The sequence below is a fragment of the Tamandua tetradactyla genome, chromosome 26, assembly GCF_023851605.1.
Source record: "Tamandua tetradactyla isolate mTamTet1 chromosome 26, mTamTet1.pri, whole genome shotgun sequence".
Taxonomy (NCBI): Eukaryota; Metazoa; Chordata; class Mammalia; order Pilosa; family Myrmecophagidae; genus Tamandua; species Tamandua tetradactyla.
In genome coordinates, this window is record NC_135352.1 from 45,379,767 (window position 1) to 45,390,777 (window position 11,011).

The window sequence follows — 11,011 nt, forward strand, 5'->3', positions numbered from 1 at the left end:
TTGCCCGCTGAGCCACCGCGGCCCGCCCTGTATTGCTCTTTAAGCAAAATGGTTTTAATTGGAAGCAGAAAATAAAAAAATCTAGAGATTTCATTTACTTTCAATAATACAGTCTTGAATTTTTGTTGCATAAAAAGAGAAACTATAGAATTTGAAATGCGGATAAGAATAAGAACAGGTAAGGAACAGTGCTCTGATGATATGTGAAATTGTTTGAAATAGTATGGGGTAATAAAGGAGGGAGCAACCTTTTCTGCCTGGGGCAGTTAATAAATGCTTCATAGGTAAATATTCTATGCGATTTTATATGTAAAAATGCTTAATAACTTATTGTAACATAGCCAACTACATGTTCCCTGTCTCCCTTTCCCTAAACACACGTGGAATGTTACTGCAGCAGAGTCTCTCTTCCATAGTCTTTTCCACAGAATGCTCTACCCACTCCTCCGGCCTGAGCATATCTGCGGAATAATAAGAGGATGGAAGATCATGCATTACCTAAAGCTTCTTTATTTGCTTTACCCAATAACCTTACTTTTTCTTAACAGATCCCAGTGCTAGCGGTATGTGTCTGTGTCTCCTTTGTGCAACCAAATTAAAGGTTTGCTAGTAGGACAGAGGGTGAGTGTGTATACTAATTTGAAGAGAAGGGTAAAAGGAAAGAGGAAACATTTATGTGTGTGTATTTCTAGATTGCACAAAAGGTGAACCTGGGCTTGGACGTCTGTGGGTTAAAGTTTTCCTTTGAAATACAAGGCGAGTCAATCCAATCTCTGCCTGAAGCTGCTGCTCAGGCAGACTCAGAGTAACGCAGTGTACTCACGCAAATTTCTTCTTCCAAAGCAGCTTTTCTTTAGTTTTTCTAAGAATAGTACCTTCACAAGATGGTCATTATTATCTGTGAAAAAGTATGAAGAGAAAATAATCAGGAAATGCTAATTAAACAAATTTAATTTTCTTAAAAATTTCAAAATGTTTTGGAATGGGATAGAGGGGGCAGTTTCACAATTTGCAAAAGGGCTAGTTGCCACTGAATTATTCACTTTAAAATTATTGTTTCTATGTTAAATGAATAAAAATCTTAATGTTTTTAGAGCACTTGCAGTGGTTTTAAAATATGTTTGAAAATGCTTTGATAGTCCTCTCACTTTAAAAAATCATCTAATTCTCCTCCCACTGAGCGTGAGCTGATCTCTGCCACTCACTCCAACCGACAGCACACAGCGGCAGGGAGCCGGCCCGATTTCTGTGGGTGACCGTTCCAGCCACGCAGCTTGCACAGGCTCTTTCTCTACTCTTGGGGTGCTGGAGCTCGAAACCCAGCCACTACGCTGCGTGGAAGCCAAGCAGCCACGTGGGAAGGCCCATGTGGGTGTTCCCGGCACAGCTCCAGCTGGCAGCCAAATGAGCGACCAGACGTGACATCAGTGAAGGTCCAGCTGATTCCAGCCTCCAACTTTGGGCCTCCCCAGCTGATGCCGTGGAGTCACCCTGTGAAGCCTTTCTCACATTGCAAATCCGATGTTGTTGTTCTGAGCATAGAACTTTGGAGCAGTTTGTTATTTCCTGCTTGGTACCAGAATGGCCTTCCATTAGCGAGTGAATACAAGGAACTTTGTAGGAGGAATAAACTTCACATTGTTTCCCAAAATTACTTTATCACAGACCCTCCTTCTATAAGCTCCTTACGGGATAGGCATTGTGTAAGGGGACGCTGCACCTCAACCTTTACTTCTACTTTGAAATTTCTTAAAAACATTTGCTGAGTGTTATCTGGGGTGCGTATCTTAATATGCCTATTCTTTACTTCTATGATTATCTGTCCAGAATTATAAGATTAAAAATTTGTATTATTTCTGGGGACCTGTAATAGATTGTATCATTCCCTACAAGGACGTGTTCCAGTCCCAGCTCCCGTTCTGTGGATGTGGACTAATTTGTAGGTGGGATCTTCGGAGCTCCTGTAAGATGAGGGCAGCCTGGAGCAGGGCGAGCTTTAGTGCCATAGGACTTGTGTCCTTAGAAGCAAATGGAATTTATGATGCAGAAGGAGAAGCCACAGAGGAGACAGCAGACAGGCAGCCAAGTGACAGAGGCAGTGGCGATTGGCCCGCCAGCCATCAGCAGGACACTGCAGGCGCTGGAGAAGGTGTGGCCTGCCGAGCATTCAGGTTTGGACGTCCAGCCTCCAAACTGTGAGCTCAAAAATTCCTGTTGTTTAAGCCAACACATCAGCTGTGTCTACCGCAGAGAACAGCCCTGGCAGATTCTGTCAGCGTCCACCACTTCCGTCACAATGACTAGGTTTTCTAATCAAAATTAATTGCAGGGCAGAAGTTGTGACACCTTGTAAGGTTGATCCCTTGGGGAAGAAATTATGGATAAAATAATTTAAGAATTTCTACAATATATGTGCAAGGAAAATGAGTACTCAATAGAGATAGCTATTTAAAGAACTTACATGAAAATTATGTCTTCTATCAATCACCCACTTCCATCTGCATAAAAGCACATGGTATCACGTCAACCTTATTCTCCTTTGGTTATAAGCAATTTCTGTCCTCACATTTATGTGTTTCCATGAAGGTATGTGCTTTAAAGAACTACAGCCTCCCCCCCCCTTCTTCTTAAGAAGGATAAGTCTTTTGAATATGGGATACTCATTGCCTGTTACCATTTTCCAGTCTTGATTCCATTTCACAAAGTCCCAGTGAAAACAAGAAGATTATATTTACTGCCCTGTTTTTGAATCTCAATTTACATTTACTTATTATCCATGCTCCATGTGTTGGTCTATAGATACTGAATCCATAAATATCCTGAAGTGATAGGACCTTAAGCCATGGCCCAGAAATCCAATTTCAACTCACGGTGACATTCTCAAGCACAGATACTTTCTAATAGATTTTATTCTCTTGCCTGCAGTCTCTAGGCTCCAGGATAATCCTGTATAAAGTTGATATAATATAAAGTTTTATTAGGCCTGTTGGCGTACTGGATTTCAGACACAGAGGACTGAAAAGCACATTATTTATTCTTTTTATTTTCTCATTTCTTTACATATTTATCTCACTGTCTGAAATAAAATATTGTAGTGTCATCGTACTATTTTAATCAGTTTTACATATACTCAAGTTCTTCAGAAACTGCATATGCAATTCATCCTAAAAATGTATCTTATTTAGGGCAAATTTGCATTAATAACAGAGCTTTTTACTTTCTACCTTTTGTTTTTTCATTTGTTTTGTTTTGTGTTAGCAGGGAATCCATGAATAAAACAAGAAAAAAGCATATAATATAGCCAAAGGACACATAAACTAGTTGTGTTAAAGTCTAGCAATAAATCAAACTTTTTAATTAATTAAACAGACAGGTGAAAGGACAAATATAATTACAATAAGCATATATAAAATTACAAAATAATAATCCTACATTAATCTCATGTCAGTTCTTAAAGCACCCAAATTATTTTTCCAGAGGGTATTATAAATACAAAAAAATTTAATTCAAGAAATAAGTGTTGCTACCTAATATAATAGCTTTAGGTGTGGGCAATATGAATTAATGTGGGAAAGCTTGGCTGCCCTTAAATATATTCTAATGAGAAGTATAGAAAAAACAAGTGTGTAGTGAAGAAATTAATAATTTAATTTTAAAAAGTATTAAGTGCCAAGAGGTAAAATAGGGAAAAAAGGGGTTGGTAAATAATCAGGACCCAGACTGGGAGATGTGAGCAGGAGATAGACGCAGTCTATTTTAGCTGGGAAGCAAGGCCTATCTTATGAAATGATATTTGCACAGAAGTTTGAAAATGTGAGAAACCAGCCATGAAAAGCCATGGGGGAACAGAATTCAAACAGAGGGAAAAGCTCCTAGAAGGACCCTGAGGTAGGTGCAGTCTTGTAAGCCGAAGAAACTAAAGAAGGCAAGTCCGGGTGATGGAGGAGAAGCTGGGAACACAGCTGGACCACAGCCTGGAGCCAGGCGGCCTCAGGAAATCATGCTGGGCAATTGCTCAGTCTCTCCAGGCTCGGTTCTTTCATCTGTCAATTGGGACTAAAGCATGTTTACTTCATAGAATCATGCGAACGTTGACTGAGTCCTACATCCCGAGGCTCAGAGCAGTCAGGCACACAGTAGGCGCTGCATAAGTGGGTATGGAGTAAGGCGGGGGCGGGGCAAGATGGCACCCCATAAATCGTGATGAGGAGCTCGTATCTCATCGCAAATAGGATGGCAGCAATGGGGAATTCCAATGATGTAAAAATGTGACCTGATTTATATTTTAAAATATCACTTGTATGGTGAATAGAGAACAGAATGTAATGTGTGGAGCTTGGGCAAGAACGGAGAGAATGAGACAAGTTAAAAGACTATTTTAGTAATCCAAACTGCAGTTGAGGATGGTTTATGCTATAGTGGAATTAAACTATCTACTTTATTGGCTGATTGTGGGAAGACGGTGGATTAGGAAGCTCCAGTATTTAGTAACTCCACAGAACAACCATTAAACAGGCAGAAACTGTGTAAGTCAGCTCTCCGAAACCCGGGAGTCCACTAGGCACCGTGCCGCATCCAGGGAAAAGCAGGAGCAAGAGGCTGCTAAATCAGGGTGAAGACCTGCAAATTGCTCTTCCCACATGACAGTTGCTGGCACCTGACCCTCCTCTCACGGCAGGCTGCAGTGGCGTCTAGCCCCTTGCATGGCTTACTGGAATGAGAAAGGGACATAAAAATCCACTTCTCCCAGATCCGGTGGACACAGATGGATTGCTGATCACTGATTTGAATTAGGGGCTTTGCATCATGGAGACCTGGCTCTGAGATGGCCGTAGGCTCAGCCTGCCCCAGACCAAGGAAGTCGGGGAGGAGAATCAAAGGAGGTGCTCCCCCTTGGGTCTGCAAGGGACAGCTGGAGGACTGCATTGGCTGGACAGGTCAAGGAAGGGCAGCCTTGGGCAGTCGCGGAAGAAGTTCCTGGCCCCTTCCTTGTCCCACCTCCAGGGCAGATTGCAGCTGGCCAGTGCTCCCTTGGTGGGTCCCTGGCCTTGTCTTTGGGAAGGACTGTCTCAGGAAACCTCTCTCAAATGTGCTAACCCCCAGAATTTATCCTCCAGGCTAAAACAGCATGAGAAGGTGAGAGCCTGCAAGAAAGGATGGAGGCAGACCACCTGGGCAAAGTCTTACGTGCTATGGACATGGCAGTGGGACAGCAGGAGGGGAACAGCATGGTGCACTGGGAGGCGGAACCGCATCCAGACTCCTGGGGAACAGCATGGTGCGCTGGGAGGCGGAACCGCATCCAGACTCCTGGGCAAAGTCTCACGTGCTATGGACATGGCAGTGGGACAGCAGGAGGGGAACAGCATGGTACACTGGGAGGCGGAACCGCATCCAGACTCCTGCAGGCAGGACACTCCTGAGACAGCAGCAAGCACAGGCCAGAAAAGACGCAGGTCCAGACATACAGGAAGGACCTGCACTGAGCTCACCGTGTGTGGGCGTTTCTGGTGGCACAGCTGACACTGAAGAAAACCTCTGTTAAAACACCAGCTGGTTTCAAACTCAAGACAGCTCAGGGAATAAATCACAGAACTAACATTTTAAAATATTAAAATATACATTTAGCGACAAAAGATTATGAGACAAAGAAAGAAACAGAAAATGATGGTCCATTGGAAGGTCGTGACTACAATTCCAGAGAACGTAAATGAAGATAATTTGACCTGTGGACACAATGGACAAAACCTTTTAAAAAGCCATCTTCCTTAAGCTCCCGGAGATAGAGGAAAATACAGAGAAAGAGCTAAAGGCTACAGGGAAACAAAGAATGAACAATAAGAGAATCTCAATAAAGAGATAGAAATGTTTACAAGGGAACAGAGAAAATTACAGAGCTGCAGTACTGAAATGAAGAATATCCAGTAGGGTTCCAACAGCAGATTGGAGCTGGAATAAGAAAGACTCAATGAACTTCATCCTGCTGAAGTCCCTCCCCTCTGCTAAGGGAAATCATGAGTTACTCAATGGCATAAAGGCAGACTTTTTCTATTCTTTACTTAACTTTCAAAGACAACAGTAATTTCCATTCCAACCCAAGAACCTCCACTTAGTTTAGCCAAATGTACTTCTATTTGGAGACAAAATGATTGTAGCCCTATGAGTTGTACCCAGGGTGAAATGATGAAGGAAATTAAGCTTGGAATTAAGCAGATGTACAGGAAAAAGAATACGAAAATTTGTTCTCCAATTTATCTAGCTGACTTTATCTTGCTGTTCTCTTTGTCCATACAGGAGATTGCACTGACCGTGGTTCTGAAGCTTTTATTTCAACTGGCTTTGTCTAAGTTCAGCCAATGGAAGACGCTGGTGGAAGCCTGGAGGATAGAAAAAACAATGAAGCCAAGGAATTTCTCCCTTTCCTCTTTTCCCATTAGATAGCCTGTTAATAGCTTCATTTCCTCTGTGGACTGAAAATAGAAAGTCAAGGAAGAACTCATCTATTTATATATGAATTAAATTAAGAATGGAACCCAAAACAATGATAGGTAGATGCATGAGTTCAAGCAAGAGGTGGAGAGAAAAAAGGAGGAGAAACAAACATAAAATGACAGCACTCAGAAACAAAGTGTAAAAAATAAAACCATGAAAATCATGAATAACATGTCTTGAATGTAAAGGGTATACTGTATCCAAGAAATGAAGTAAATATAGTGCAATAAACTCTAAGCTGGGTTTCACTAAAATTTCTGGACTTTGAAGATAAAGACTATACAGGCAAAAGAACAACTCATCCTTTAAAGAAAAGGTAATCTGGCTGATTGCACACTTTCCACAAGAATCTAAAATTTTAGAAGTAAGAGTAAGAATTCCTGGAAACCTCTCATGAAAAGAAAGGGACAGCCAATAATTTTATAATCAGCCAGCCTGTAACTAGAGTATAAAGATGATGGTAAACAGCTTCTAGTGTTCAGTTTCAAGAAACACTTCGTGAACTTATTAGAGAATGAAATTCAGCCCCTCATAAAACATAAACGGGAAATATTGCAAAAAATGATTATTATTTTATTTATTATTATTAAAGAATAGAAAGTAAATGTTTTGAATTCTAATGACATTTTAATTATATGAATTTTAATAGAACTAGAAGGGAGAGGTTAAGAAGTAGTGTGTACACTAATTTTTTTCATCCATAACATATGGAAGGAAAAAAATCATCAAATGACAGAATGTAAATGCATTAGTGAGGGATTTCTAGAGAAACAGAACCAACAGGAGATATCTATAAATATGGGATTTTTGTAAAAATTTTCTCACGTGACTTTGGGGATGGCAAGTCCAATTCCTTGAGCAGACTGCAAGCTAGGAAAGCAACGTGGGTTTTCAGTGGATTTCCCAGGAGGAGCTAGTGGCTGAAATAGAGATGGAAATTCTCCCTTCTGACAGCCGAAATCATCCCTTCTCCTTTTAAGCCTTCAGCTGATCACATGAGACTTTTTCACGCGAAGGCAAAGGCAGTCTTCTCAGTGAGTGTCAGCGCAATCAGCTGTAGATGCAATCCACTGGCTGCAGATTTAAGTCCACAGAAGGTGTTCACGGCGGCAGCCAGGAGAGTCGGAACAGTGCTTGCTTGGCCAAACCACTGGGACCACAACCTGGCCAAGATGACGCAGGAACGTAGCCATCACACTGAGTATATTAAATAATCAATAAACACTCCATGATGTTTCTTCATAAGGATAAGAGATTTCAAATATATAAAATTGCTAAGTCTTCCTACAATCTTTCATAACTTAACAGAATGTCAATAACGGAACAGGAGTATTCTATGTTTTTATGTAAGACTGGAAAATATAGACAGGTTAGTTAAAAAGAATGAAATTCCAGTGGTAGGCCTTAATACAAATGAAGACGTGTATCATAAATCTTTCATTTTCAGTAAGGGAGTAAACAATATTTTATTCAATAAATGTGCCAGGATATTGTATTCATCAAAATAAATTCAGATGGATTAATGTTTTAAATACGAAGAATGATACCATGAAAGTACTAAACAAGCGAGAGGCAGGGTTTCTTTGGTTCATTAATTATTTTAATTCTCATGGAAGGAAAATTCTTTCTAGGTATAAAATATAACTTAGAAGACATTAGAAAAGATAAAAATAATTTTTACAAGATAAACATTCAAAATTTATGCACAGAAAACTTTTATTAACAAGCTCATAAACAGATAATGAGCTAGCGGGAAATATTTTTAGTGTATATCGTAGAGCAAGGATTTGTTCTATTTTAGGTAAATAGCCCTATATATATATAAAACAGACAACAAACAAAAAATGGGCAAAAAATATAAATAGACATTTAACATAATAGTAAATTAATGGGTCTTAACTGAAAAGTTTTTCTACTTTTCTTATAATAATAAAAGAAATGCAAATCATCACTAAAATTAGTTACCACTTTTAACTTTTTAGATTGGCAAAAGCTATCAAGCATTTGCCAACATATGGAGTGGTGAAAAGTGTGAGGAGGCAGGCACTCTCAATAAAGACTGGTGTGGATGTAAATTGACATAACCCTATGGAGAGCAAGTTGGCAATTTATCTCCATGTTCATTAAAAATAAAATACAATATGAAAGACCAGTGATAATTATTTTAAGATTCTACCCTACAAATAGACACAATTATGAGAAATGAAATCTGCAGATCTTTCTTTCCTTATTGCTTATAATAGCAAATAAATTGAAACAACTTAATTATCATTAATATGAAAGAGTTAAATAACTTACCGTGTCAAATGGCACCTCCTGCAAATCATTACCAAATAACCTGTTTTGGTAAAACAAATACTCTACAATGGGATGACTTAGCAACCAGAACTTACCGGCTAACGGTTTTGAGGCTAGGAGAGCTCCAGAACTGGGGTCTCGGCAGGCGATGGCTTCTCACAACGACTGTGGCATTGCAGGCTTGGCGGCCGGCAACACTTTGTCCTTGGCCTCTGGCACATCACATTGCATCTGTCGGCGTCCTCTCCTTTCTCTTCTCCCACTGCCTTCCAGCCCCTGGCTCCTCGCTCTATCTTCCCTCTGTGGATTTCTCCATAAGGATCCTGGATTTGGATGTCTGCTTATAATAGGATTAAGACCCATTTAGCTGGGGCCACACCTTAAGTGAAATAAACTCATTAAAAGATCCAATTTGCAATAGGTTCACAACCACAGAAATAGAATGAGAGTAAGAACATGTTTTTTTGGTCTATCTAATTCCATAACACCCTATTATTATTGATCATTTAAAATTAGGTATATTAAATCTAAGAAGAGAATACTATCTTGAGAGAATTTCCTTAGGGTCTCCGAAGGGGGTCATTGGGGACAGACATATATTTGCCCTATATGGGATAGATTTAAGATTTAAATAGACTAAAAATAACATTTTTTAGGACATAAATAGAAGGTGCTTTTTTGGCCCCAATGGTTATACAGGTGTCCTGGTTATACAGTGCCAGGATGACTGGGATTGGGCAAACCTAAGACTGAGCAAAGTTCTCAAAATGAACACTGATGAACAAACAATTGCTTATCCTGACAGAGTGATGTTTGCCCAGATAAGCAACATACTCAGGTAAGCCGATTTTCAGGAAATTTTGGAAGCAATTGAGTTATAGTTTCATATGTTATTTTCCCCTAGGTAAGAATAACCTAGACAAAATAGCAAACTCCTTTGACAGAGGTGTCTTCAGTTCTCAGTCTTGGTGGTTAAGGTGGGTGCAGCCAGGTGACCTCTGCTCTGTGCTCCACCTGTGGTCGTCTCTCAGCTGACTGGGGACTAACGCGCCCAGGTCCGCATTGCTGTTCGCCTTGGTCAAGACGCTGCTGACAATGGCTCTAGGAATCCTGCTTTTATCCTCTGACTCGGATGATCTTTGTGAATCATATGATGGGACTAGGAGCTGTATAAGAACCTTTCGGATGCTGGAGGTAAGACTCTTAAGCATTTTAACACAGACAAATAAAAACATAAATACTATGACCACGTTTATAGTGAGTAAACGGTTTTCCTGCGGTGTGGCAGCGGACTCGACGCCCACCTGAGCGACCGCCCCTGCACCTTCGTGCACAGCTCAACCCTGAGCGTGGGGAAGGCTGTCGGCTGCTTCTAATCCACAGACTAAGCCACAGGTGACAGTGTGTCACCCCCATGACCCCGCTAGGTCGTACAAAACTCATCTTCTGGCACGCTGGCGCCACCGGCTCTTTCAGCAGGCTGGTGCAGTACGAGGCACGGCTGGAGAAGGTGATGGGGTCGGGAAACGCAGGCCAGACACCGCCAGGGCGCCCCGCCAGTAGCTGCTCGAATGAGTTCTTCCGCGAGCCCCAGTGAGCCTGGGAGTGGGTTCCCAGTTAGCCGGGCGCCGTGGGTGCCGGCCAGCCGACACCTTCTCCTCCTTCTTTTGTGACGTTTGACCCATGAAACCTGTGACTTCGTGAATGTGTGCTGTTTCAGACTGCTAAATGTGCGGTTATTTGTTTTACAGAGATAGATAATAAGTACAGTGGCGTAAGTCAAATACAATAAACTGAACAAATTTAAAATGTACAGTTTTATGTTATGTTATACATTTATACCCATGAAAATAGCACCACAGCCCAACATCCCAAAAGTTTCCACGTGCTTCCCTTCCCTGTAGCATCGCCCCATTCTCAGATAACTATGAAAGTACATACTGTTTGCATTTTCTAAGATATTATATGAATGGGATCATTTAGCATCAAGTTTTTTGGTCTGGTTTTCTTTTGTTCGGCATAATTATTTATAGAATCATCCCTGTCGTTATATGTGTCAATTCATTCTATTTTAGTGCAGACTAGTATTCCACTGTATGACTACACCAAAATTGATTTAGTTGTTCATCTATTGATGCCATGTTTGATGGACTAAGTTTTTGCCAGTTTTTTGCTATTATAAATAAATTCATTATGAATATTTGCATGACAGTATGCTTTC

At 40.7% G+C, this 11,011-nt stretch overlaps 1 long non-coding RNA gene across 1 annotated transcript; it reads right to left on the reverse strand.

The window, feature by feature from the left end:
- Positions 1–7,253: 7,253 nt before the first annotated feature.
- Positions 7,254–10,448, reverse strand: LOC143669701 (uncharacterized). The gene is made up of 3 exons (XR_013168993.1): positions 9,625–10,448; positions 8,886–9,130; positions 7,254–7,689 (listed from the first exon to the last, which is right to left on the reverse strand). It is a non-coding gene; the product is annotated as an uncharacterized LOC143669701 (long non-coding RNA).
- Positions 10,449–11,011: the final 563 nt, after the last annotated feature.